The sequence below is a fragment of the Ctenocephalides felis genome, unplaced genomic scaffold, assembly GCF_003426905.1.
Source record: "Ctenocephalides felis isolate EL2017-DRISC unplaced genomic scaffold, ASM342690v1 CF-g0.4_SCAFFOLD_00845, whole genome shotgun sequence".
Lineage (NCBI taxonomy): Eukaryota > Metazoa > Arthropoda > Insecta > Siphonaptera > Pulicidae > Ctenocephalides > Ctenocephalides felis.
The window spans coordinates 14,153,082-14,180,738 of NW_020536999.1; the positions used below are offsets into that span (position 1 = coordinate 14,153,082).

Genomic DNA, 27,657 nt, shown 5'->3' on the forward strand with positions numbered 1-27,657 from the left:
AGTTGTAAGTGGTATTTTGCCTTTTGGAGAGTACGAACAAAATAAATTCAGAATAATAAATGATCTGTACTCTTTAGAAACAAGTTAACGGAAAAGGTAGTTTTTTCTTCAATATTCTGCATTCTAAGGTTTCTATTTTTGCCAAATGACCTAACGGCCAAATAAATTAAAAAAAAAAGTTTCTGTTATCTATGTCCTTAAGGTACGATATAGTTCGGTAAAAATCCGCAAAATGGCAAGACGCAGTCTGTTGTCAGTGTGTATTTAACGAAATTTTTGTTCAACTGTCAAATGCTTTGTGCAATTTTTGAACATTAATACGTTAAAAACTACTATTTTAGTGAAAATATAATTTTGTGCTACTTACATAATATTTATTTATGAAAATAAAAGGTCCGTCAGATAACTTTTTTTTTGAAAACGCTATATATAAACTACTGAATATTTTCTCAATCTAAATCTTTTCTATTTGAGAGTGCAATCCTTGTGGTTAATAATCGAAAATAATTTCATTGAAATGGCTGTCTAACTTTTAAATGGCTGTCAAAAAATTCTAAATTGCTACGAATAAAAAAAAGTTATATGGCAGACCCTTTATTGACCGATTCTCAGTCACCTCAGTTGTGAAATTTGCCTACCAGAGGGCAGTTTTATCTACAATATCGATATATCGATACAATTGGTTTGTTTATTAACCGAAATTCCTATCTTTGCGAGGTTTATGGTCTATGCTAGTTGTAATTATAGCAATTTTTCGACTGGCGCGGCCAGTTTGTTCTTGCATTTGGTAGTGATTACATCGGCGCGGTCGTCCCGGGCGCCAGAGCATCCGGGACGTCGTCGTCGCGTGTTGATGCCGAAGAAAACATGACAGTTTTGTGCTAGTGAAATTAACGCTTGTTTTTGGAACCTTCAGGTGAAAAGTGAGTATTGTATTGTTTTTGTTAGTTTTCATAGTTTACAAAGTAATATTATAATTTTAACAAAGTATAATTATAATTAATACGTAATATTATATAATTATATACGTGTGGCGTACCCAGTCACATTTTGCTGTGGTTATTATTAAAGTTCTCTGAATATATTTGATTCAATCTTTATTATGTTGATATCTTTATGAATGCTTCAGTTGATTACATAACTACGTGTATTGGCAACATTATCACGCAAATGTATGAATTTCCAAATTATTCCACATTTCAAATTAGATTTTGTATTACTGTCACTATTTTTAACTTCTCATAGGGTGGGGCCGATAAACTAAAATGAACATTTTTGCATTTCTTCGCGTTTTGAAGGTTTCTGAAAATTTTGTCATACCTCAGAAAAAATGGATGTGTCTGTGTGTGTGTTTTGTGTGTCGGCATTTTTTGTCCACGTTATCAAGCGCACGGATCAACCGATTTGAGTGGTTCAAAAAATATTCTATTCCGATTGATAGGGAGATGTATCGATTAGTTTTTGGCAAAGGCAGATCCAACCGTTTTGGAGATAGGGAGTAAAGAGCGCAGAAAATAGGAAGCGAGTTTTTGAGAGAACGGAGCATCCGATTTGAATTATCTAAAATACATTCAATTTGTAATGATTGGTAGAAGATGTGATTAGTTTTTGGCAAAGGCAGGTCCAGTCGTTTCGGAGATACAGAGCAAAATGTGTAAAAAATAGTAGTTTTTGAGAGAACTAAGCGTTCGATTTCACAGATTCCGATTTCGATTTCAACGATTCAAAGAACTTTCTGCTTGTGTTAACGAAACAAAAGTTTTTTGTTTTGTTTTTTTTTTAATAATTCAGATTTCAATTTTAATTTTGGTTAAAGTTCTAAAGCTCACTTATATACTTTTAGTGAACAATTTTAACTTTGTAATTCGGTTTATATATAATTCTTATAAATATTAGACGCAATTACAGTATTTATAATAATCTATTTGAAAACATTTAATATTCCTTAAACATTTTGATACGGTTTGGAAAGTTCCAGCAATTTACCTTAAGGCACGATGCCATACACTACTAGTTTCTTTTTTGAATTTCTATAAATATTTTTTTTTAATATTAAAAATAATTCGGATTTCAATTTTAAAGTTCTAAAAATCACTAATTTACTTCAAATAAATAATTTTAACTGTGCTATTCAGTTTATATAATTCTTATAAATATTAGACAATGACCTTCATTTTAAACTCGATTGTTTTTTATTTTTTTTTTATTTGATATAATTCATTCATACTGTATCTCAGTCAGACAATTGTTCTGGTATGAGAGATCACAGCAATTATAACAAAAATAAAATCTAAATTTTATGTAACAGGCTTACATTAAGACATCTATATATTTTTACTTATTACTATATTATACACACATATATACACAGAACGCTTATACATACTTATACTTAATTGTAATTAATATTTTTACAAAACAGAAGTAATATAGTATTTAAAATAGGGATTTTAACTCATTTATTTCATTTATCTCTTATGTAATTTAATTTTGAAACTGTTTAGGTCCGTCATTGTCTTTAGTTTGTCCGGTAGTTTATTGTAAAGGCTGCTTGCACTTCTCAGAGGACTTGCAAGTTCTTTACTAGAGTTTTGTTTATTCACTTATCATGTAAACTTATATCAGTATTTGAAAAAATAATCTATTTGAAAACATTTAATATTCCTCGAATATTTACTGTACTGGAATATTACGATACTGGAAGTTCGAGCAATTTGTCTTAAGACACGATGTCATTCGCCACTAGTTCACATTTTTTATTGTTAATGTAATTTTCCGACAATTTGTTGTTTATAGTAACTGAGCACATGCGTTTTTCTAAACATCAACAAAACATATAATAAGCAAATATTTTTTTTTGCCTAAACCTAAACTTTTTCTTCGAAAGATTCAATACATATATCAATAACACGTTGTCAACCTCTGCAATAGTATCGGATTACTCCGAACAATGAGTGCATGTTTCTCACCGCAAAAAGGTACAACCGTATGTAATACAAGAACCGGTTTATACCGGTCGAGAAAAGAGAAATAAACATCAACAAAGGTAATAACACTCTTTGCATGTTTACACGTACTGACGAGGGCTTCTTCGGGTACTTCGAAAGGGACATGAGGTGCAGCCTCAATATGGGCCTTAGGGTGGTCCTTGATATGGATGTTGTTTTGCTCCAAGGAGCTCAAATGCTTCGAAATTGATAAAAAAAATTCTCTTAAAGTTTTAGATCTTTATTAACTTTTAGATAGTCTGCACTTCAACCAAAGTTTCTATGGAAATAACATGAGTAAAATTTCATAATTTAGCGACAAGTGATTAAAAATTTTGAGAATAATAAATTTGCTTATTTTTATCATAAATAAATAATTTGCAATAAAAAGTGACATATTTCATAAAATAAGTATTTACTTAGGAAGAAGAACCAAGAAACTTTGGTTGGAGTGTAGATTATGTTAGAGTTAATATTAAGAGCTGAATTTTTTTTCATCAATTTGGAAGCATTTGAGCCCCTGAGAATAAGAAAATTCGAAAACATCCACATTAAGGACCACCCCAATGGGCCTCAATAACGTTATTAAAGAATGTGTTTTTTTTCGTAATTAAAGAATATAAATTCGACCATAACATGAATTTGAACTGGACGTGGTGTAATGGTTAGTCCCTGGTTTGATACCAACCTGGACCAGCTTTATATCAAACAGAATAATATCAAATTTTTACTTTGGATTATGAATCTTAAGTAAAAATCGACTTTCGTGGACATTGCCCAAAAATATATACAATGGTATCTTGAAGCAATTTTTTCTATATAAATACATTGATTTGAGATTAAATCGTTTCAGCCTTGTGGTTTCTGTTAAGTTTTTTGAATATTAAAAATAATTTAATTTTTTAATATTAATCAAATTAATATTAAAAATTTCTGAAGGAGAAGTTTATGTTTTCGCGAAGTTTCAAGTCATTCTAAATCGAATAATACCAAATTTAAAAAAATAATGTGTGTGTATGTGTGTGAACAGATTTTTACCTTAAATCGACGTTTTCTAAAAAATGGCTAGACTGATTCCAAAAATGTAAAAGCCATTCGATGTATATCGATGAGGACTAGCGTTTCTCAGCTTTGTACGACTATCGATCGAGCCGTTTCTTTGTAATTTCCAAAAAAGTGTAAAACTCGTTCACGTTTTAGCTCACAATACTAAATCGATTTTAAAAAATTAAAAACTGTTCATAAGACATTGGTTGGGAATGATACTAATTAATTTTAGGTGTAGATCGACGGAGCCATTTTTTTGTGTTGAAAAAAATATTTTGTCTATTTTTATGAAACTTTTTTTCGCGATAGATATAATATTATTTTTCATCATATTCTATACAATTCTTACATATATATTTCTTGTCCATTCATCATATATATACTATCTCTTCTTTATATCCTATATCTTCCATTCAATTTGCTTTCTTCAATTTCATTCAATTTTCATTCTTCTAGAATAGATAGATAATAGATAGATTTTCATGGTCTTACAGAATGTATATTCTTGTATTCTTTATATTTTGCAATAATTTCACCCTTTAATTCAAGAAACATTGGCTATTTTTTTTAGATCCATGGTTAAAGAAGTACATACAATTTTGTCAAAATTCAAGAAGCAAAAAAACGTGAACTTAACATATATATCTATAAAATAGATCGTATCTTGACTTTTGCTCGTATGTCAAAGCAACAAATCGCTTCTTTAGCGGCTCGTATCTCGAAACACTCGTATGTCAAGTTTCTTGTAACTCAAGGTACAACTGTATTCACATAACTCTTTTAATCTTTAATGAGTCACCATTCCAATCAACTTTTTGTTAAACTGTTCAGTAATTTCTGCAAGATAACTTGTATCTCTATTAGTGAATGTTGGCAAATATGTCTTAATCGCATTTTTCTAATTAATACAATTTCTGCAGTATCGATACTGTCTCAATAATAATGACTCACCAAGAAACGACTCGTATCGATATAAATTAATTTAAGTCGAAAGAATAATATTGATTTATCGATATCTCTTTACGGAGCTAAAACTTTCTAAGCAATTTATAAATATTATTGTAAAAGGCGGAAATTGATGATAACAGTAAATGAATTTGGTTTGGTGCTGATTGATAATAGTTATTATGGATGGTGTGAATACAGAACAAATGTGCTTTACCCTGTTTTAGTGAAATTTTTTCGCTATTTTTAAATAACTGATTCCCTGATTATAATACGCATACTTTAAACTTGTATTTTTTATTATTAAATATTTTTGTGAAAATATGATTAGTCAAATTTATTTATTCTACCCTGTATATTTAACTTCCCGAAGGAGAAGTTTATGTTTTCGTCAAAAAATCCTTATTTGCAAGGGCTGGACCGATTTTTAAAAAATTGAAAGCCATTCGATGCATCTCGATAAGAACTTGCGTTTGTCATTTTTGTGCGACGGTCAACCAAACCGTTTCTTTGTAAATAGCATAAAAGTGAAAAATTTTATTTCTACTAGTGATTATATAAACTGTTTAAATAGCACAGTTAAAATTATTTATTTGAGATATATAAGTGAGCTTCATAACAATAGCTAGACTTAAAATTAAAATTTCGATATTAAAAATTTTTTTTGAAGAATAAAAAAAATCGTTTCGTCAAAACAAGCGGAAAGTTTTTTGAATAATTCAGTTTGGATGCCTTGTTTTCTCAAAAACTGCTATTTTTGGCACTTTTAGCTCTGTATCTCCGAAACGGCTGGATCTGCTTTAGCCAAAAACTAATCACCACTTCTCCCCGTCATTACGAATTGAATGTTTTTTAGATCATTCAAATCCGATTATCCTACGGGAAAGTAATAAAAAAAGTAAAGGCATAGCTGTGGTGTTTAATTTATACTTCATTGATGTATCATAAGAGTGCCAAAAACTAATCACGATTCCCAACTGATCTTTTAATTTTGGTCTCGAACTATTCAGAATGGCTTGAAACGTTGAGAAAACATAAAATTAACAAATCGGATTTTCTGACAAAAACAAAAACTTTTTCGGGAATTTCGGAAAAATCTCATTCAAACGCTAAACCTATGTCGCCTTTTTCGGGCCAATGGCCCTTTTTGACCTCGCCCATGATTAATGTCATTCCTGTGCAATAATAATATTAATCCGATGGGTGCTTTGGTGTTGTGACTCGAAACTAATTGAATCGCCTAACAGCATCCATCGGAATCATTTCCGTTTTCGTCTCGCTCTCGTAATAATAATGCGGATATTCTAGTTATACTGCAATACTTCCTGGATTGAATCAAATCTACGAGGCATGATACATGGATCATAATATCGGCCGAAATAAATCGGTGATGGATTCAAAAAAATGGCAAAAGTAATAGAAAAAAGGTCTAGTATAGTAGGCAGGTGTGGGTGGCATTTCGTCTTCAGGCAAGTTTAACAGCCCTTTTAATACGCGATCAAGTTCCATGGACAAAATCGTCTTACATACACCCGCAGGGTAAGTTATAGTAATCGTTAAAAGATCGAAATTGAAAATTTTTGCATTTGTTCACGATATGAAGGTTTCTGAACATTTTGGCATACTTTAGAAAAAAAATGGATGTATGTGTGTGTGCATGTGTATGTGTGGATTCAATTTTTCGTCCACGTTTTCGGGCACACGGATTAACCGATTTGAATGATTAAAAAAGCATTCGATTTCCATTGACAGCGAGATAAGGAAACGTGCTGATTAGTTTTTGACAAAGGCAGGTCTAGCCCCTCGAAAATACGCGGCAAAAAGTGCCAAAAACGGTAACTCAGTAGAGTCCTTTATTGTAATTGAAATCTAAATTTAAGTTTGCTAGTCAGTAGAATCCCTTATTGTAATTGCAATCTGAATTTTAGTTTGCTCGTCAGCAGAGTCCTAACTTTGCTCGTCAGTAAAGTCCTTTTTCTAATTGTAATCCAAATTTCGTTTGCCTGTCAGTAGAGTCCTTTTTGTAAATCAAATCTGAATTTAGTTTGCTCGTCAGTAGAGTCTCTTTTCTAATTAAAATTAAAATTTCAGCCGATATTTTACCTTTCGTCGACGTTTTTTTACTAAAACAGTTGAACCGATTTCAACAACCATTTTTTGAAACTTGATAAGGACTTGCAAGACAAAAAATTGTTCACAAAAAATCAGTCAAGTCGTATCTTTATAATTAGCAGAAACGTGCTGAAATTTTTGTCCGCGTTCTGGCAAAAAACAATGATTTTTGGTGAAAATAATTAAAAAATTATTTACATTTAAAAAAATTGTTTTCGATAAACAACTACCTAATGATCCAATTTCGTTCCACGCAAGAATACATATGAAAAGTGAATCTTTTGAAAAATATTTAGCATTCAAATGTCCAAAACAAAAATGAACAGGTTACCATAAAAGCAAACTTGTCTCTTTGACAAAATATTCAATACCTAAAATTTGTGTTAAATCGCCCACTGTTAGGGGAAAGCGGCATTAACAGTAGCATTTTTAATATATTGTATTTTTATTTTAATTTAAAATGCAAGTTGATGGTCAATGATATAGATTTGACTATATAATATTAATGTTAGTATTTTCATAAAATATGCTATAAATAATTCTATCGTTCTTTGTGATTTATAGTACAATTTAGAAGTTTCATTTTATATTTATCAAGTCACGGTTTATCTATTAATACAAAAAATACTTTGGTCGTTGAATTCAAAAATAACATTAAAATAACCCAAAAATCACTCACTTTGTAAGTCTTTCATTTTCTATATGTACTAATTTATAAAAATTTCTCAAATTCTGTTCATCTCAAATGATCACACTTTCTTGTAGTTGACTACAAATGAAAAATAAATCTAGTAGCAAATCCATTATTATTTACCCGTCTTTCCTCTATACAGGTATGATTCAACATTTGTTTGCTCAAAAAATATTTTGTGTTACCATTTTAGTACCTTTTTTCGCATTATAAATGACGTCAATTTAAGAATGACGTCATGGGTCAATGTGACCTCACAATGGGGGAGCGTTAATAGAAAACAAGAGTAAATACTTTAGTGGAAAAATAATTTAACACTAGCCCTAAATTTTAAAAGTTTTATATAAACGAATCAAACAATTTTCAATATTACGAATATCTATGACCATCGAGTCAGACTCGTACTTTTACTGTATGTTTATAATAAAAATGACTCAGTCATATGAATCAGTCGTCATAGTTCAAAGCCCCTTAAAAAAAACTTGAAAGACTTCCACCATTAATTACATTAAGATTCAAATGATAATCTTTTAATGTAATTTTGCAAAATGTACCGTTGTTAAATATTTCGCTTGAATTCACAAACTTTATAGAAGAAGATAACTTATTACTAGTCCTGAAAGAGAGGTTTATATTTTCAACTAGTGGGGTGCATCGTGCCTTAAGGCAAATTGCTGGACGTACCCGTACCTTAATTAAAAGTCTTGGTACGTAACCCAAAAAATTTACACAAAATGTATACACATTATTAAAATCTCTATAAAATATCTGATAATTTGATGTAGATATGTCCAATAGACATTTTTTAACTTATTTTTATCGAGGGTCCGCTGAACCTGCCTTCCCAAAAATTTAAACAGTTTTTCATTTTGACAGAACAAGTAAAATGTTTTTTGAATTTTTAAAATCGGACGCTTCGTTTTCTCGAAAACTGAATTAACATTTTTGTTTTGTGTTTGCCCCGTATCTCCGAAACATCTAGACCTGCTTTTGCCAAAAACTAATCAGCACGTCTCCTTATCAATACGAATCGAATGTTTTTTGAATAATTGAAATCGGTTGAACCGTATGCTCGAAATCGTGCACAAAAATTTGTATCCGCACACACACACATACACACGCACATACATCTATTTTTTCTAAGGTATGCCAAAATGTTCAGAAATCTCTGAAACGTAAAGATATATAAAAATTTTCATTTTCGATTTTTTTGCGATTACTATAACTTACTGTATAATATTTGCTATAAAACTGTATAAGCCACGAAGCACGATTGCTTGGAAAAAAAGTAATAAAAGTTTCAAAATTTATAAATTATAAATTATAAAAAAAAATCAAAATTATCAAGTCATTTCTTTCAACAGTTTTAAAAATTTCAAAAATCTCATTTTCTCGAAGTTTTAAAGCTTTTTTTATTGTTTTTTATGAAGACTAAAATTTTATGGTATTTCTGAGGCGATAATACTTTTGTTACGGAAATTTTGAAAAAAAATGTTAAGGGGCACAACTAGTGTGAAATTTTCAAAAAATCGAATTTTCAATTTTTCCATATTTCGATAGATTATACCTTTCAAAATATCATACCAAAATTTCTAATCGATATCTTATAGTTTTTGAGTCTCAGCCATTTAAAGAGTATATATATATAGTATAACGATCATTTAATCTTTAAACGCGTTTTTCTCGAAACAGCATTTTCCGAATTTGCTGCAGCGATTACCCAAAAACAAATGACCCGATCACTATCAATTTTTTTTTACATGTTCTTTATTGATCAGATCAAAAATCGAATTTTGGCAGCCCAAAAACGACCAAAATTTTGGGTAAAATTCGACTTTTTTTTAAAAAAATGACGCCATTTTGTCAATTTTTGATTTTTTTATCGTAGTTTATTTTACAGACAATATTATCTGGTTTAATGAGAATTTTTTTTTAAATGCCATCCACGTAGAAGGACGGAATCACTGCAGCAGTGAAGGGTCTTTTTTTGTCGCGGAGATCGACGATAACTTAAAAGATATTTAATTTTTTTCTTCAAAAATTTTACTATGTATTCTTAAAACATGTGTAAATATATTCGTAAAATTTTGAAATGATTGATAAAATAGTTTTTTTTAATATAAATTTCCAAAAATCACTTTGTTTATAGGCGGTTACACTAGTAGTGCCCCTTAAAATGCATTAATTAGGGCCTAGGAAGCGAATAGATACCACTACCGCACTAAGAAGCCCAATACCATTCTAGGGTTAAAAAATTCAAATTTTGGTACGGGAAGTCCCAGCAATTTGCCTTAAGGCTCGATGCCACCAGTGCAATGCACCACCAGTTTCAAGTATAAAATATTATATTACAGTCTGTTAGTTATAACAATTCCCAAGGGTTTTTGTCCAACAAAAACATTAACATTGCCATTATCAATTCGCAAATCCTTATTATCTTATTAGTCTTATCAGCAAACAAATGCTTCTATGCAAATTTGCACCTATCCCTGCCACTTCGGGAAACATCGGGTGGGGGAAAAACATTTGCAATCCGAACGGTTTCGAACGAACAAAACCGAATTGAACTCGTCAGTACGAAAGACGAAGCCGTCGAGGAAACATGTCATAAATGATATAACTATTTTATATATATTTATGTTAAATAAATATTAAAATTAAATTTGTTTTAATAATTATGACTCGATTTTATATTTGTGTGGTAACGATTATTTCAAAGTGTGTGATATAATTATACTGTTTGTTGTTAAAAATATTAAATAATTATATTTATATAGTGAATAAATAAAAAAGTGTTGTAGTAAATTCGAATATATCATATAAATCCGAATAAATTATTACAAGTAACAACTACAGGAATTCAAAGTGTTTACTAAATTGTAAGATATTGTTCAAGCCCTTTTAATATTAAGTAAATATTACTACAGTGTTTTTAATGCAAATTACTTTAACGATTAAAATACAAGTATGTAAATATTTATATATATATATATATATATATATATATATATGCAATATAATATGTTGCAATTTGCAACAATTTCAATTTACATTTTCAGAAACAGTTTACAACATTTTCACACTAATTACTGACAATTTTCTAAGTTTACGAGTAAATTTACAGATAATCTATAACAATTTTACATATTTTTTAATATTTATAAATAATTTACGTTTCCAAATAATTTTGACAATTCACAACATTTTCAGGCAATTAACATTTCCAAATAATATACTATTTTTTTAGACAATTTACTGTTTTTTTAGACAGTCCGCAAAATTTCCAGAAAACTTCACTACATTGTCAGACAACTTTACTACGTTTTTTAAACCATTTACTACATTTTCTCAGACCATTTACTGCATTTTTAAACCAGTTACTACATTTTCAGACAATTTACAACATTTTTTAGGTAACTTTACTACATTTTCAAACGTCTTTACTACATTTTTTGACAACTTTACTACATTTTTCGACAACTTTACTACATTTTTTAACAACTTCACTTCAATTTCAGACGAGTTGCAACATTTTCAGACAACTTTCAACATTTTTTTTGACAACTTTACTACATTTTTAGACGAGTTTCCACATTTTCACACGAGTTTCAACATTTTCACACGAGTTTCAATAATTTGAGACGAGTTTCAACATTTTGAGACGAGTTTCAACATTTTGAGACGAGTTTCAACATTTTGAGACGAGTTTCAACATTTTGAGACGAGTTTCAACATTTTGAGACGAGTTTCAACATTTTGAGACGAGTTTCAACATTTTGAGACGAGTTTCAACATCTCGAGACGAGTTTCAACATTTTGAGACGAGTTACAATATTTTCATACAATTTTTAGAACTGCAATTTACTACATTTTTATGGACAAATTACGATAATTTTAGGAAAAATTTCTCCATTTTCAAGGAAAATTTAGTTTGTTTTTGAGGATAATTTACTACATTTTTGGAACTACAATTTACAACATTTTTAGGCACAAATTACGACTATTTTAGGGACAAATTACAACATTTTTAAGGGAAATTAGGTTTATTTTTAAGGATAATTTACTACATTTTTGGAACTACAATTTACTACATTTTTAGGAACAAATTACAACATTTTTAAGGGAAATTTAGTTCATTTTAAAGGAAAATTTACTACATTTTCAGTGACAATTTACATAATTTTAAGGACAAATTTACAGCATATTTAATAACAAGTTTATAACATATTTAATAACAAATTACTACAAATTTAATAACAAATTTCCTATATTTTTAGGGACAGCATACAACATTTTTAAGGACAATTCATAACATTTTAAGAGACCATTTTTTACATTTTTAGGGGCGTCTCAGTAAATTATCAACTTTACAAACTTTTTGAAAAATTCAAAACTTTGCAAAACAATTGACCACATTTTCTAACAATTGGAATAAATTTATAATTAACTCTTCATAATTTTAAACAATAATTTTCTTATATTTAAGTAAACACATAAACGTTCAAATTATAAAAAATAATTATTAGTCTTATATATTTATAAATTAATATTTTGATTTTTTTCCATTGAAACATTAAATTAGAATTAAATTCAAATATAAAAAACATAAATATTCAACAATATGTGATGTACATATAAAGTAAACTACAAAAAATCACATTCATCAATTTATATACTTTAAACAATATCAATAATTTATAATAAATATGAAATTCGATAATTTAAATTATAACAAATAATTGATTTTTATTCATACTTTGAAATATTTAAATTAAAACTATAACACTAGATTTTATAAACTTATTAAATTCTCACTTTCGCACCAGTTATGCAATAAAGAAAACCACTATAAGTTATAAAACATGTATTATCTTTAGATTTTGGATTCGTACAGACACTAATAAAAGTCACTTATTACATTAATTATACATTAAAACACAACTCCCTATCTTGTTACGAAGAACAACTCGTACGGTTGATTAAGTTATCTAAAACAGCTTAGCAGGACTAAGTTGTTTTATTAATTAATCCACCGGTAACGTTCAAATCCAATGTCAGAAATGCCGGCGAACCCAGGTCAAAATTTCTGTATTTGGTCAGCGAACGTTGTTCGGAGCCCTGTCTAAACTTTACAACTTTTCCAGTAATAGTTTTCGCGTTTAGTTCGAATTTCAGAGATGCCGGCGAACCCAGGTCAAAATCTCAGTATTTCACTACTAAACGGAAAACTAACTACTTTAATATTAATTATTTCTGCATTTAATTTAGTATCAGAAATGCCGGCGAACCCAGGTCAAAATTTCTGTATCTTTTAATTAAATGCGTTAAAATCAAAACTAAAACACTGACTCACTTTTTAACAGGAATGCTGTGCCTTTTATACAAAAATGTCCACCCTGATTTTCGGTGGGGGATTGAATCAAATTTGTTCGTCACAGCATTTCTGTTACTTTTTTTCTCTTTCCCGTAGGCAAAAATTATTCAATCTCCCTCGCACTAATGGGAATCTTTAAAATAATTTTTGCCTCTAAGATTCCTACAACTAGGCTATGCGCTAGAGACTCGAGCGTGTTTGTGTTTAATTTCTGTCAACAGATACACTCAGCGCTGCAAGCCTCAGCATAGCTGCAATACATTTAACTAAACTAAACTAAATCATATAATATTATTTAAATAATATGCACGCTACATCCTCCCCCTCTGGATCGTTTAAGTGCCAGCTAACGGTCCAGAATCAACAGCGGGCATCTCCTGCATGCTAGCGTTTCCTTGGACGACCTCTACGCCGTAGCGGATTGACTCGTAGTCGGCTAGCATATTCCACGGGCCGCTCGTTCTCTTCCTCCCCCTGGAGTAATGCTCCCCCTAGAGCATAAGAGCTTGCGTCGGTCCGCAGATTGTGTGCCAAAGTTTCATCAGCTTGTCTATGCCTGTCTTCAGCTCCTCCTTTTCGCCTTGGAGTCATCCTATACGGTGGTAACGCAATGGGCGTGTCCTCCGTCGCAGTTATGCGATGCTGTACGTACGCACAAGCCGTTCCATTTTCGGCAAAGAGGTCATCGAACTCGTCAAGCAGCTGATTCCAGGCACCCCGTTGTGTTTCGGTCAGCGCGGTCGCTTCGTCCTCTCGCAAATCTATAGTCATGTCGATCGCTGCTAGGTGAGCATACATGGGGTATTCCAATTCACAGTTTAACGGCAGCGAATCTCTAAAGAGCTCTTCTATAAACGTCGGATCATATTATTCCGATCGTCTATTTCTTCCGGCGTTGGTTCGACCGAAACCATATTCATTTGTGCGGTTACCTGGTCTTCCTTTAAAAACTTAAAACTTCTGCTCGTGTCATTATTAAAATACCATTGACCGTTTGCCATATCAAGTATTATTCCAGCCTTCGTAAGAAAATCGACCCCCAGCAGCGTGCGACTATTTTTTGCTTTTGGTAATATTACGAATTCTACCGGCACGGCGCGACCTTCCACACGTACAATCGTGCATGTCATTAACACTTGTTCGCGTTTTGCAACGCCGTCTGCAAGCGTTACCTGCATAATTTCAGGTTCGAAGCGATGACCAGTCTCCTTCAAAACCGCGTACAGGCTCGCGCCTGCCAAACTTCTGCGTGCTCCGGTGTCTATATAGCCTGCTCCAGTAGATCCCTGTATAGACATTCGGATTACGGGCCGTGAACAGATACCTGCGTTAGGTAATCCTATGTCTGCGTGATGATGCATCCACAAAATGTCGGTTTCATCGCTTTCCGGCCGTTTTCTTTTGTGGTTCCTACAGATTGTGCATCTTGATTTGTTTATTGCAACATCTGTTTTTGCACCCAGCGCGAAAAAAGCTAACGGTGAATCCTCAATTTTTGGTTTCGAGTTGCATCTTGGACACTTACTTCGCACAAAACCCTTCTCTCCGCAGCCATAGCAAATTAGCTGATTTTCAATTAGCGGTTTTCTCTGAGGCAGGGTTTGTTGCACAAATTTTCTGCAGTCTTCTTTTTCGTGTCCGAATTTTCTGCAGTGCGAACACTTTATAGTTTCTTGCAACGATGTGGCTTCCTGTATGTTCTGCTGCACCGTTCGACACCTTGTCAGTAGTTCGTTAAATGTGTTGACGCTACTTCGATCAACGCACTTTCTTAATTTTAAGGTTAAGAGACCGTATATCATGTCAATTTGCGTCCTTTCTACTGTCTTCGTTGACAATTCCGCAAACAAAGCTCGCTTATGCGCTATGAATTTGTCTACGTTCTCTTTCTCCTTCTGACGCTCGAATAATTCCGAAAAAATTAAGTAGTCCGGGCGTGTGGGTGCGAATGATTCCTGCAGGTTGGTGATAACGTCTGTCCAGGTGTGGATTTCCGATTCCACACCCTTCCACCATACTGTTGCCTCACCTGTCAATAGTAAAGGCATCTCGCGGATGGCTCTTTCATCAGGGATTTGTTCATATTTCTTGTAGATAACAATTTTTTCTACGAATTCCTGAGCCTTATGCGCATCGCGAGATCCGTCGAATTTGTAATCGCACTTTGAAAAACTACCTGGCGGAACGTTTCTAGCCGTCGCACAATTTAAAAACGCGTGATAGCATTTCTTCAGTAACTGAGAATTCCATTGTGTTCGGATTAATGTCTTTTTCAATAACAGTGTCTTTTTTAGCTCTGCCCCACGTTTGGGCGCCAGTTTATAACACTAGATTTTATAAACTTATTAAATTCTCACTTTCGCACCAGTTATGCAATAAAGAAAACCACTATAAGTTATAAAACATGTATTATCTTTAGATTTTGGATTCGTACAGACACTAATAAAAGTCACTTATTACATTAATTAACATTAAAACACAACTCCCTATCTTGTTACGAAGAACACTCGTACGGTTGATTAAGTTATCTAAAACAGCTTAGCAGGACTAAGTTGTTTTATTAATTAATCCCCCGTAACGGTAACAATGTCAGAATGCCGGCGAACCCAGGTCAAAATTTCTGTATTTGGTCAGCGAACGTTGTTCGGAGCCCTGTCTAAACTTTACAAACTTTTCCAGTAATAGTTTTCGCGTTTAGTTCGAATTTCAGAGATGCCGGCGAACCCAGGTCAAAATCTCAGTATTTCACTACTAAACGGAAAACTAACTACTTTAATATTAATTATTTCTGCATTTAATTTAGTATCAGAAATGCCGGCGAACCCAGGTCAAAATTTCTGTATCTTTTAATTAAATGCGTTAAAATCAAAACTAAAACACTGACTCACTTTTTAACAGGAATGCTGTGCCTTTTATACAAAAATGTCCACCCTGATTTTCGGTGGGGGATTGAATCAAATTTGTTCGTCACAGCATTTCTGTTACTTTTTTTCTCTTTCCCCGTAGGCAAAAATTATTCAATCTCCCTCGCACTAATGGGAATCTTTAAAATAATTTTTGCCTCTAAGATTCCTACAACTAGGCTATGCGCTAGAGACTCGAGCGTGTTTGTGTTTAATTTCTGTCAACAGATACACTCAGCGCTGCAAGCCTCAGCATAGCTGCAATACATTTAACTAAACTAAACTAAATCATATAATATTATTTAAATAATATGCACGCTACAAAACATAAAATAATATACCAAATATAAAATTATATAAATATATAAAAAGGCAGATCAGTTAATTTTTAATATGTTTAATATAAAATACTTAAATATTTAAATAATAATTATAAAATACCTATACATCATATTAAAATACCTATAATATATTATGTTACTAACTATAATTTATCTATATATTAACGATGCAAATTTCTTACTTTTCTTTCTAAAGAGTAATCGATATTGATAAAAATTTGTTATTTTAAATATAATATTAAACTAGCTGTAAGTGGAATTCTGTCTTGAGGCAATTATGGCATCGTGCCTTAAGGCAAATTGCTGGATCTTCCCGTACCGTAACGAAATGTTCGTGGAATACTGAATGTTTTCGAATAAATTATTATAAATATTGTAACATTTTCTAATATTTATAAGAATTATATAAACTGAATTGCAGAGTTGAAATTATTTGTAAAGTATATTAGAATTATAGTAAGAATTAAAAATAAAATCTGAAATATTTTCGCTATACAAAAAACTAAAAAAAAAAAAAAAAAAAAAAAAAAAAAATGGAACAAAAAATTTTGTTCCAAAATCAATTATTTTGTTAAGACAAGCAGAAAGTTCTTTGAATCATTTAAATCGGACGCTTAGTTCTCTCAAAAAATGCCATTTTTTACATATTTAGCTCCGTATCTTCAAAATGACTGGGCCTGCCTTTGCCAAAACTAATTAACACTTCTCTCAATCATTACTAATTGAATGTTTTTTAGATCATTCAAATCGGATACTCCGTTCTCTCAAAAAATTCGATTTCTATTTTCTGCACTCTTTGCTCCGTATCTCCGAAACGGCTGGACCTGCCTTTGCCAAAAACTAATCAGCTCTTTTCCCTATCAATACGAATAGAATGTTTTTTGAACCATTCCAATCGGTTGATCCGTACGCCCGAAAACGTGGGCGACAATTTGTATCCATACATACACACACACACACACACACACACACACACACACATCCATTTTTTCTGAGGTATGCCAAAACGTTCAGAAACCTTCAAAACGTCGAGAAATGTAAAAATTTTCAATTCCGATTTTCGGCCCATTACAATAACTTACCCTACGGGAAGTTAATATAATTAATTAAACATAAAATTGAATAATTATGGTAAATTATGTAATACTATTTTTATATATAAATGATTTTAAAATTATTTCCATTATTTCAGTTACCAGAAGTGATCAGAGTGCAAAATTTGCTCGTCCGTGACCTCTTGACTTGCAAAAATCAAAACAGTGTTTGTGAAGCAAAAAAGTAGTGTTTTGCGAACTCAATGAAAAAAGTGATTAAAAAATTAACAATTAATTAATTGTTTTATACATTGAATTTGTTATTGAATAAATAAGTTTGTAACAGTTATTTATTGAAAAAACGTGTAGGCCGTCCGCCTATATGTTACTTTCTATATAAAGTAACGGTAAACGCTCAACAGGAAACTTTGGATAAGTTTGTTTGTGTGTTCATGTGCATAGGATTAATAATTTAGAGGTGAGTTAATAATAATTAATAATAATTATATATATATATATATACATATATATATATATATATATATATGTATGTATATATTATTGTCTTATATATAAAATTCTTCTGTACGGGTGTATGATTTGATACTTCTCCTAAACGGTTATTCGAATTTTGATAATCCTTTTTAGAGTTTGTCAAAGGAAATTTTTAAGATTTAATGAACGATTAAACTATAGTAATATTGTAGAAATAAATGATAAAAATTACAAAAAATCACTTGTCATTGTTAGACATTGAAAACATTTGAACTGGCATCTGCTAAAAGTGTCAATTCAACTTGAAATTTGAATTTAGCTGAAATTATGAGCCTAGATAATATTAGAATATAACATACAAGAAAAATGCAATGTCTACATTATTATTGCCGAAAAGCACCTGGATGTGCCAGAAATTAAAATAATATAAGATACAGTCAACAGTATATGTTGGCAGATGCAATTATATAATTCAGTTTAATAAATAACGCAATAAGTCCAAAATTGCATATTCATTATTTTTTGATACGTTTGCATGTCGCATTTTGGTTCATTTTACTAAATTATTCAGCAATACAAAAAATTATTTCTACTTATTAAAAAAATGATTTAGAATTTTGTTTCATGTGTCAAAAAATCATTTGGCATTGGAATATTTAGCAAGTTAATCTTAGATTAAAGAATGCAAAATGTTTAAATGCATATTTTTTTGAAGATTCTTATTTTTTCTCCGTTTCTCCAAAACGCCTGAACCTGCCTTTGCCAAAAACTAATCAGCACATTTCCACATCAATAGCAATCGAATGTTTTTTGGAGCATTCAAATCGGTTGATCCGTGTTCTCGAAATGGACCAAAAATTGTTTTCAAACATACACATACATGCTACATACACACATTCACACACACATACATTTATTTTTTCTAAGAAATGCCAAAATGTTCAGAAGGTTCTGAAACGTAAAGATATATAAAAAAAATATTTTCGATTTTTTTGCGATTTATTATGTACGTTTAGACTCTGTATGTCATCATTCAGCAAGTTTGACAAAGTCTAATTTTTTTTTACAAAGTTTTACATACAACCATATATTAGTTAGAAAAAGTAGTCTTCAGAACCAAATTTTAGATTAAACTACTACTTCTTTTTCGGGAAGTTAAATATATTTATAATAATAATAATAATACAAATGATAATGATAATAACCGCTTAATATGTAGTTTATCTTTTTATGAAGACGTTGCATAATACGACTAAAATGTAATTATTATTATTGCTAATAACTCTTATCATCTTTAAGAGCATGAATTAAATTTTGATTATGTAAGGATGTTACAGAAGGTCAATATAATATTTACATGTGATCTTGAAATAAGTTCTTAGTAAAGAATTTAAAACTATTTTTAATCAGAAATCGCGATTCTTATTATTTTTTATGATAATTTGTTTAATATTATTTAAACTTCTGAAAACTGTAATAGTTCAATTACAGGAAGAGGTTTCACACGAAATATATTTGTTCATAAACATTAATGTTCATAAAAAACTTTTTGTGTTTTTTTTTTATTTTGTATACATAAAACACTTGATTCAAATTGAAATTATTTATAAACAAAAACTAGTGCAAAATGCTCTTTTAAATTTAATAATGGCTAATTATATAACTCTTAATTATAAAAAATAGTTCTTCTTATTAGTGCTTCCAACTATTCTATTTTTCAATACTGTTTTTTTTTAGTAATTTTTTTCTAATACTTGATTTTACAAACTAGTTACTCCAAAAACGCTATTTTTGTAGATCCTAGTCTTGATTAACTTTTGTAATTTTTCCAACTTTTTCATCATGCATCTTCTCAAATTGTGTATAATTCGAAATTATTGGTGTAACAAAAATAAAGAGCAAAAATTTATTTTTGTTATTTTATAGTGTATTGTCTATCCAATAATATTTTCTTATCTAGAATAAATTTTCGCTACAGGTGAATTTGTATAGTAGTTAAAAATAACACTTGCCAACTATGTCATATGCACAAGGTACAGGGCTGGCAAAAATATACTTGACTACTAAGGCTAATTGCTGGAACTTCCTGTAACGAGAGTTAAATTTTTTTGAAAAAGCTCTGAATTTTTTAAAAAGTGTTATTTTTGAGATTTTAGAACTTTACTTTACTTTACTTTAATGTGTAAAAAAGGGCAATTTTGAGAGAACTAAGGATCCGATTTGATTGATTCAGAAAACTTTATGTGTGTTTCTGTGTGTTTTGACGATACAGTTGCTTTTGGATTTTTTTTTCAGATCTTTTTTTATTTCAAAAATAACTCAAATTTTAATTCTAATTCTAGCTAAAGTTCTAATTGTCACTTATATACTTCAAATAAATAATTTTGACTTTGTAATTTAGTTTATATAATTCTTATAAATATTAGACAATGTTACAGTATTTATAATAATCTTTAATATTTCTCGAACATTTCGTTACGGTACGGGAAGTTTCAGCAATTTGCCTTAAGGCACGATGCCATACACCACTAGTTAATTTATATTTAGATTGAATTCCAATATTTCATCTCATCATCGAAAGTAATTAATTAATAAAAACTATTTGTTCAATTTTTTGTATCTTTGTATCATTTCATTTCTGCGCACAATATTTCATTGCAAAGGTGACTATTAAAATTTCGGAGACATGAAAAATGTTTCAAAAATAATATTTGCTAACGATGTTATGATTTTTTATCCAAACAGTCCAAAGTGTTGAACAAAGGCAAACAATTTAGCTCATTAATACAATTATTTGGATTTTTTGTTAACGCGATATTACTGTAAAAGTATTTTACGATGTTTGCAGGGAATTAGGATTAATAAAATATTATTTAGAAACCCAATATTTGGGTAATGATTTATAATAATTAATTTTTTAAGGCATTGGTAAATGACTTAAATTTTCTTTGTCTGAGTCCAGAAATTTTGCTTGCCTAGTTTCGTTTCTACGTTTTATTTAATTTAAAATAAACACTTTCTCAAAAAATTGATTAAAATATTATTTAGAAACTAATAAAATATTTGAGTAATGAAGAGTATTAGATTTTTCCATTTGTTCCTATTTGCATATGAAAACAAATAATGAAGAGGAGAAAATAAAAAATATAATCAGTATTAGATTTTTCCATTTGTTCCTATTTGCATATGAAAACCAAAGACTTATAAAATATAAATAAGATGTAATGTATTCTTTTCCTCAACGATTAAGACATCACTAGTTAATTTTATTATTTATATAATTATGAACAAATTGATTATTTACATTCATAAAATGTTTTTTCTTATCGACATAAATAAATAAATGGTGACGCCATGTACTTCCAACCACTTGTTAGATGATGATTCTAATTTGCATTTGAATAAATTTTCTGTAAGTATATTATGTAATCAATTTTAAACTTATTACTAATATTAACTAGTGGTGTATGGCATCGTGCTTTAAGGCAAATTGCTGGAACTTTCTGTACCGTAATGAAATGTTCGAGGAATATTAAATGTTTTCAAATATATTATTATAAATACTGTAACTTTAATCATTCGTATTTTATAGACATAATATAAAGAGCTTGGACGAATTGGACGATGATGTTATTATAGAAAAGTAAATAATAAAACTTGATCAATCGGACCTTATCTCATATTTTTAAGAATTATATAAACTGAGTCGAAAGTTAAAATTATTTATTTCAAGCATATAAGTGAGCTTTAGAATTTCAGCAAAAATTTATATATATATATATTTAGAATTTATATAAAAAATTAAAATCCTAATTATTTTCAATATTCAAAAAAAAGTTTTTGGAAATTAAAAAAAATGAAATAAAAGTTATTTTTTTTTGCTTTCTCTAAAAACAATCTTTTCGTCAATAAACAATAAATTCTTTGCATCATTTTTCTACTACGATTCCAACCCAGTTTCCTTTTTCTTTCATCAATATACATACGATTCTTTCTTACACTAATTCGTCTGATTTTTTTTTATCGACTCTTATCCTGCTTTTTATAGTCCTAGTTTCTGATCAATACAAAATCATAAATATGTATATATATATATATATATATATATATAAATATGTATATATTTTTATATGTATGTATCTGTATAAAATGCGCCTATATATATATATATATATATATATATATATATATATATAAAAGTTATGTAGGTAAACATACTTTTTATAGAAAGTAGTTTACATAAATCGGCCTACAAAGAATCTAATAAGAATGCAACGTTTTATGCAACTAGATCATAACGAACAATATTTATAAATAAAGAATAATGTATTATATATATGCACATATGATTATATATATTTTACGAATAATGAATGTATATATATATATATACCAGATGACCCGACAGACGTTGTCTTGTACCCACGTCTACAATTCAAAAGTTCCAATTTTTTTAATATCCTATCCTATACTTTTTAATATCCTATTTGAAGTCCTGTCTTTGTGATTCATTTATGGTCTTAGCATAAGCAATTTAAAAAATTCAGAAAAAAATAATATAGTATCTGCGGTAAAAGAACAATATCACACTTGATTTTACCACATAACATAATTGCATCAATAACTTAGTCTGTAATTTTCATAATCTCGTACGATATATTAGTTGCTTTTTGGCTATTATAATTTCTAAAGTACATTTTTCTTACTAACAATTAAATAAACATTATTGTTTATGTTCAAATCTTAAATGAACTAATTTGTAAAATCTAGTTCATATGAGCAATTTTCAATCTAAAATCAACTTGCTATATATTCCATATCCAATGCCAAAGAAATGAATTTTTGACACACGAAACAAAATTCTAAATCATTTTTTAATAAAGTAGAAATATTTTTCTGAATTGTTAAATGATTTAGTAAAGTAAACCAAAATGCGACATGTATAAGTTTAAAAACATAATGTACTCGTATATGCAATTTTGGACTTATTGCGTTATTTATTAAACTAAATTATATAATTTTATCTGCCAAACATATACTGTTGACTGTATCTTATATTATTTTAATTTCTGGCACATCTCAGCTGCTTTTCGGCAATAATAATGTAGACATTAGATTTTTCTTGTGCATTATATTCTAATATTATCTAGGCTCAGAATTTCAGCTAAATTCAAATTTCAAGTGAATTGACATTTTTAGCAGATGACAGTTCAAATGTTTTCAATGTCAAACAATGATAAGTTTTTTTTAATTTTTGCCGTTTATTTCTACAATATTACTATAGTTTTATCGTTCATTAAATCTTAAAAATTTCCTTAGACAAACTCTAAAGAGAATGATCAAAATCCGAATAACCGTTCAGGAGAAGTATCAAATCATACAGCCGTACAGAATTTCTATACAGAATACATAATATTTCTTTTTTATCCGAGAATTGGCTGCCTTGTAGTACAAAATATTTTATCGATGATGAATTTTCCGATATTTTGTTTATTTATCGATCGTATTTGACCTAAATTTTATATTAGCGAACGCAAACAGACTCTAGGGGTCATGGACCCACATTGACCTCTCACTTTGAACGTTGATAAATTTTTTTACTAGATACTAGATGGATTAAGTGATTTATAGTATTTGATATATTTATATTTGAAACTTTGTTAAATGGTTTAGTTAAAACCTGAACTTGTAATTATTGACGTAGTTTAACTAGTGGAGCATGGCATCGTGACTTAAGGAGCTTCTCGTACCGTAATTTAAAATTATTCTCAAAAAGCTCATAAAAGAAAAATTAGATTTGTTTGAGAATTTTGCATTTTTTTGAATATTTTTGAAAATTTTAGAAACATTTGAAAAATTTGAATATTGAAAAATTGCCTTTTTTGATAACTTGGATGTTTTTGTTAAAACTATTTTTATTTTTATTTAATTTAATTTTTTTAATTTTATTAAAAGTATATATCTTGATAGTTTTTTCGACGTTGAAACATATTTCAAAGTAACTAGCAGCCCATTCGTCGAAATAAAATAGGTAAAAAGTATTAAAAACTTTTATTTATACGTTTCGACACCAGATGCGTGTCGTTTTTTTACTAATAATTAAAAACCAATATAGATTAATTATAAACATAGAGAAACATTATACATACCACAGGACAAAACCACACAAAAAAAATATTTTAAAAAACTAAACTTATAACGTATTAGAAAAGAAAATTTTTTTTGGAAAAAAGGTATATATATATACGAGTATATATATATATATATATATATATATATCGCTAAATTATTAGTTAGATTTACTTTAACAAAAAATTCAATTAAAAAAAAAAGTTTTCATACTGATGTAAAGAAATATCGAAGATTTTTATTTAGTTCTTTTTTAGTTTTGTAGTCTTATAGCATGGATTTATAAAATGCTACTACTAAAATAAAAAAATTTATATAAAATCAATGTTTCATCCTAAAAAAATGATGAAAATACAGTTTTATTCAAAATTTTATCTAGATTCGATTTGTCTAATGCAATAAATGTCTATCGAAATCCAGAAAAAAGTTTTTAGAACAAAACTGAAAAAATGCACCATTTCATCTCACTTAACCATCGTAAAGAGGAAATTTCTTCGGGTTTGATAATTTGTGTAAAATCAGTGTTTTATCCTAAAAAAAATGATAAAAATACAGTTTCATGCAAAATTTTATCTAAATTCGATTTGTCTCATCCAATAAATGTCTATCTCTATCCGCAAAAAAGTTGTTTATAACAAGACTGAAAAAATACATTATAATTATTCTAGTGCAATAATGCTTTGAATCATAATTTCAATCATTCTTAGGGTTTGAGAATTTCTATAAAATCAGTGTTTTAGACGACAAAAATACTCAATATACAGTTCTATACAAAATTTTATCTAGATTCGATTTGTCTAATGCAAAAAATGTCTAACTCTATCCAGAAAAAAGGTTATCACATAACCAAATAAATATTTTTTTTTGAAATATTTTTAGTATACAACAAATTGGACTTTCCCAGCTTTCAAAATAAATTATTTTTTATGCGACTTAAGTGTAAAATTGCAAATAAATAAATCGTCCTATAGAAGCAATTACTTTCCAAACTGATTAATATTATAAAAGTGTCCGAAGGTTCTTTACCCAATCTGCAGTAAAAGTTTATTACCCATCTATTTAGCATCGGATTTCTCTTTAACTTGTTAATGAAACGTATCTAATGAGATTATTGAGTCGTATGAAATGTCATTATGGTTATTATTAGAAAACTTCGACTTCGTCGACACTTGATTATCGTGCGACTCTAATTCTTATATATTTTATGCCAGATGCAAATTTCTCACTTCCATTCAATATAGTACGGTGACTCTCTCCATTTTCAATCGGAGATTATATATATATATATATATATATATATATATATATATATTTGTACATGAAACATAAATAATGGAGAGAAAACCAACTGTGAGAAGACTAGACACAAAGTACTGCAACAGGTGAAAGTTAGGTCTTGCCAGGTTTATTTGGACCTATACTCTATTTTATGTAAAGTTATGTATATATATTCAAAAAAGTGATTATTGAATGAAAGTTTTGTTATTAATTTTTAATTTCGACAATACTCTTAATTCCCTTTTCTTCAAATCTAAAACTCCCAATGAATGTATTACTGATGTTTACAAAACAAATTGTAACGATTGCAATTATTGTAACATTGGTGAAGTTCACAATATGTTTGCAAGAGAACCTTGACTCGAACTCCATAGCTCTAACCACTAATCCACATACTAAAGTAGTGGGGCGCATGGCTTCGTGCCTTAAGGCAAATTGCTGGAACTTCCCGTACCGTAACGAAATGTTTGAGAAGTACTGAATGTTTTCAAATAGATTATTATAAATATTGTAACATTGTCTAATATTTATAAAAATTATATAAACTGAATTGCAAAGTTGAAATTATTTGTTTAAAGTATATTAGAACTTTAGTCTGAACTAAAAATAAGATCTGAATTATTTTCAATATACAAAAAACATTTTTTTTGAAAAAAAAATTGAAAAAAAATATTTGAAACAAAATTTTTTTTCCCCAAAATCAATTATTTTGTTGAAACAAGCAAAAAGTTCTTTGAATCATTTAAATCGGACGCTTAGTTCTCTCAAAAACTGCCATTTTTTGCACATTTAGCTCTGTATCTTCGAAATGGCTCGGCATGCCTTTGTCAAAAACTAATCATCTTTCCTCCTAATCATTACAAATTGAATGCTTTTTAGATCATTCAATTCGGATACTTCGTTCTCTCAAAAACTCGATTTCTATTTTCTGCACTCTTTGCTCTTTATCTCCGTAACTGCGGGACCTGCCTTTGTCAAAAACTAATCAGCACATCTCCCTATTAATAGGAATCGAATGTTTTTTAAACCATTCAAATCGGTTGATCTGTGCGCCCGAAAACGTGACTGAAAAATTGTATCCATACATACATACACACACACACATCCATTTTTTCTGAGGTATGCCAAAATGTTCAGAAACCTTTGAAACGTGAAGATATGCAAACATTTTCAATTTCGATTTTTGGACGATTACAATAACTTACCCTACAGGAAGTTAATAAGTTATCTTTTATAATTTTAATCTAATTTCTAAGTCTATTTCCAATTAATTGGGCAATAGTCTTTCATAACAATTTGCGTTCTGTAAACAATTTAATTTTACAGTTAATTAATTCGAATCGACATAGCACTCGATTCGTAATGATGATGAGGCAACAATGAACGATGCTTCAAATAATAATTATTTCTATACGATGCACATACATTTCATAATTGGTCTTATCTTGTTGAATTTACACAATTTAACTTTCCTCGCCTTTTATGTAACAAATGGAACAATAATAATTTACAGATGCAAACACCGTGAAAAATATTCTACCATAAGAGAATATATATATATATCTATATATATATATATATATATATATATATATATATATATATCAACGTTCAATTTTTGCTATCGTTTAAAATATGTTATATATTATATTAATCTCAAAATTAAATTATATCAGAAATATTAAGAAATCCTTAATCATTTTTGTAATAAAAAGTATGAAATAATAAATTCAAAATAGAGATAATAAATATTTTATATATATATATATATATATATTAGGGTGGTCCTTTATATGGATATTTCGATTATTTTTTGCTCACAGAGGCTCATATGATGAGAAAAAATCTGATAATTTTATACCTTAATATTAACTTTAAAATAGTCCGCTCTCTAAAGTTTCTATGGAAATAACATAGGTAAAGTTCCATTGATTTAGTAAAATTTATATCTTGGCGACAAGTAAATCAAAATATTGAGATCACCATTGTATTTCCTTATTTTGATCATAAATAACAAAATTACAAAAAAAATGATATATGCTATAAAACAAGTATTTACTTAGAAAGAATAATCAAGAAACTTTGGTTCGAGAGCGGACTATCTTAAAGTAAATATTAAGAGCTATAACTTTCTAAAAAAAATTTTTAAAAATGTCCATGTTAAGGACCACCCTAATATATATACGGTATGATTTTTTTTTGTTCTGGAAGACTCCACATTTTTTCTATAAAATTTGAAGCTTCTGAAAAAAACTACTTTCGGTACTACCAAAAAGTTGATATAATTAATATGAGAAATTAAACTAGGCGTAAGGAACGTT

At 29.2% G+C, this 27,657-nt stretch overlaps 1 protein-coding gene across 2 annotated transcripts in view; it reads left to right on the forward strand.

The window, feature by feature from the left end:
* The first annotated feature begins 795 nt into the window (after positions 1-795).
* Positions 796-27,657, forward strand: part of LOC113364314 (tetraspanin-9) — a 38,679-nt gene continuing 11,817 nt past the window's right edge. The window contains exon 1 of one of the 2 annotated variants that reach the window (XM_026606803.1): positions 796-923. The gene's annotated coding sequence lies outside the window, so the exon portion shown is untranslated. Of the gene's footprint in view, positions 924-17,628; positions 17,913-27,657 lie in introns of those variants that run through there. The other variant, XM_026606802.1, reaches the window with a different exon arrangement.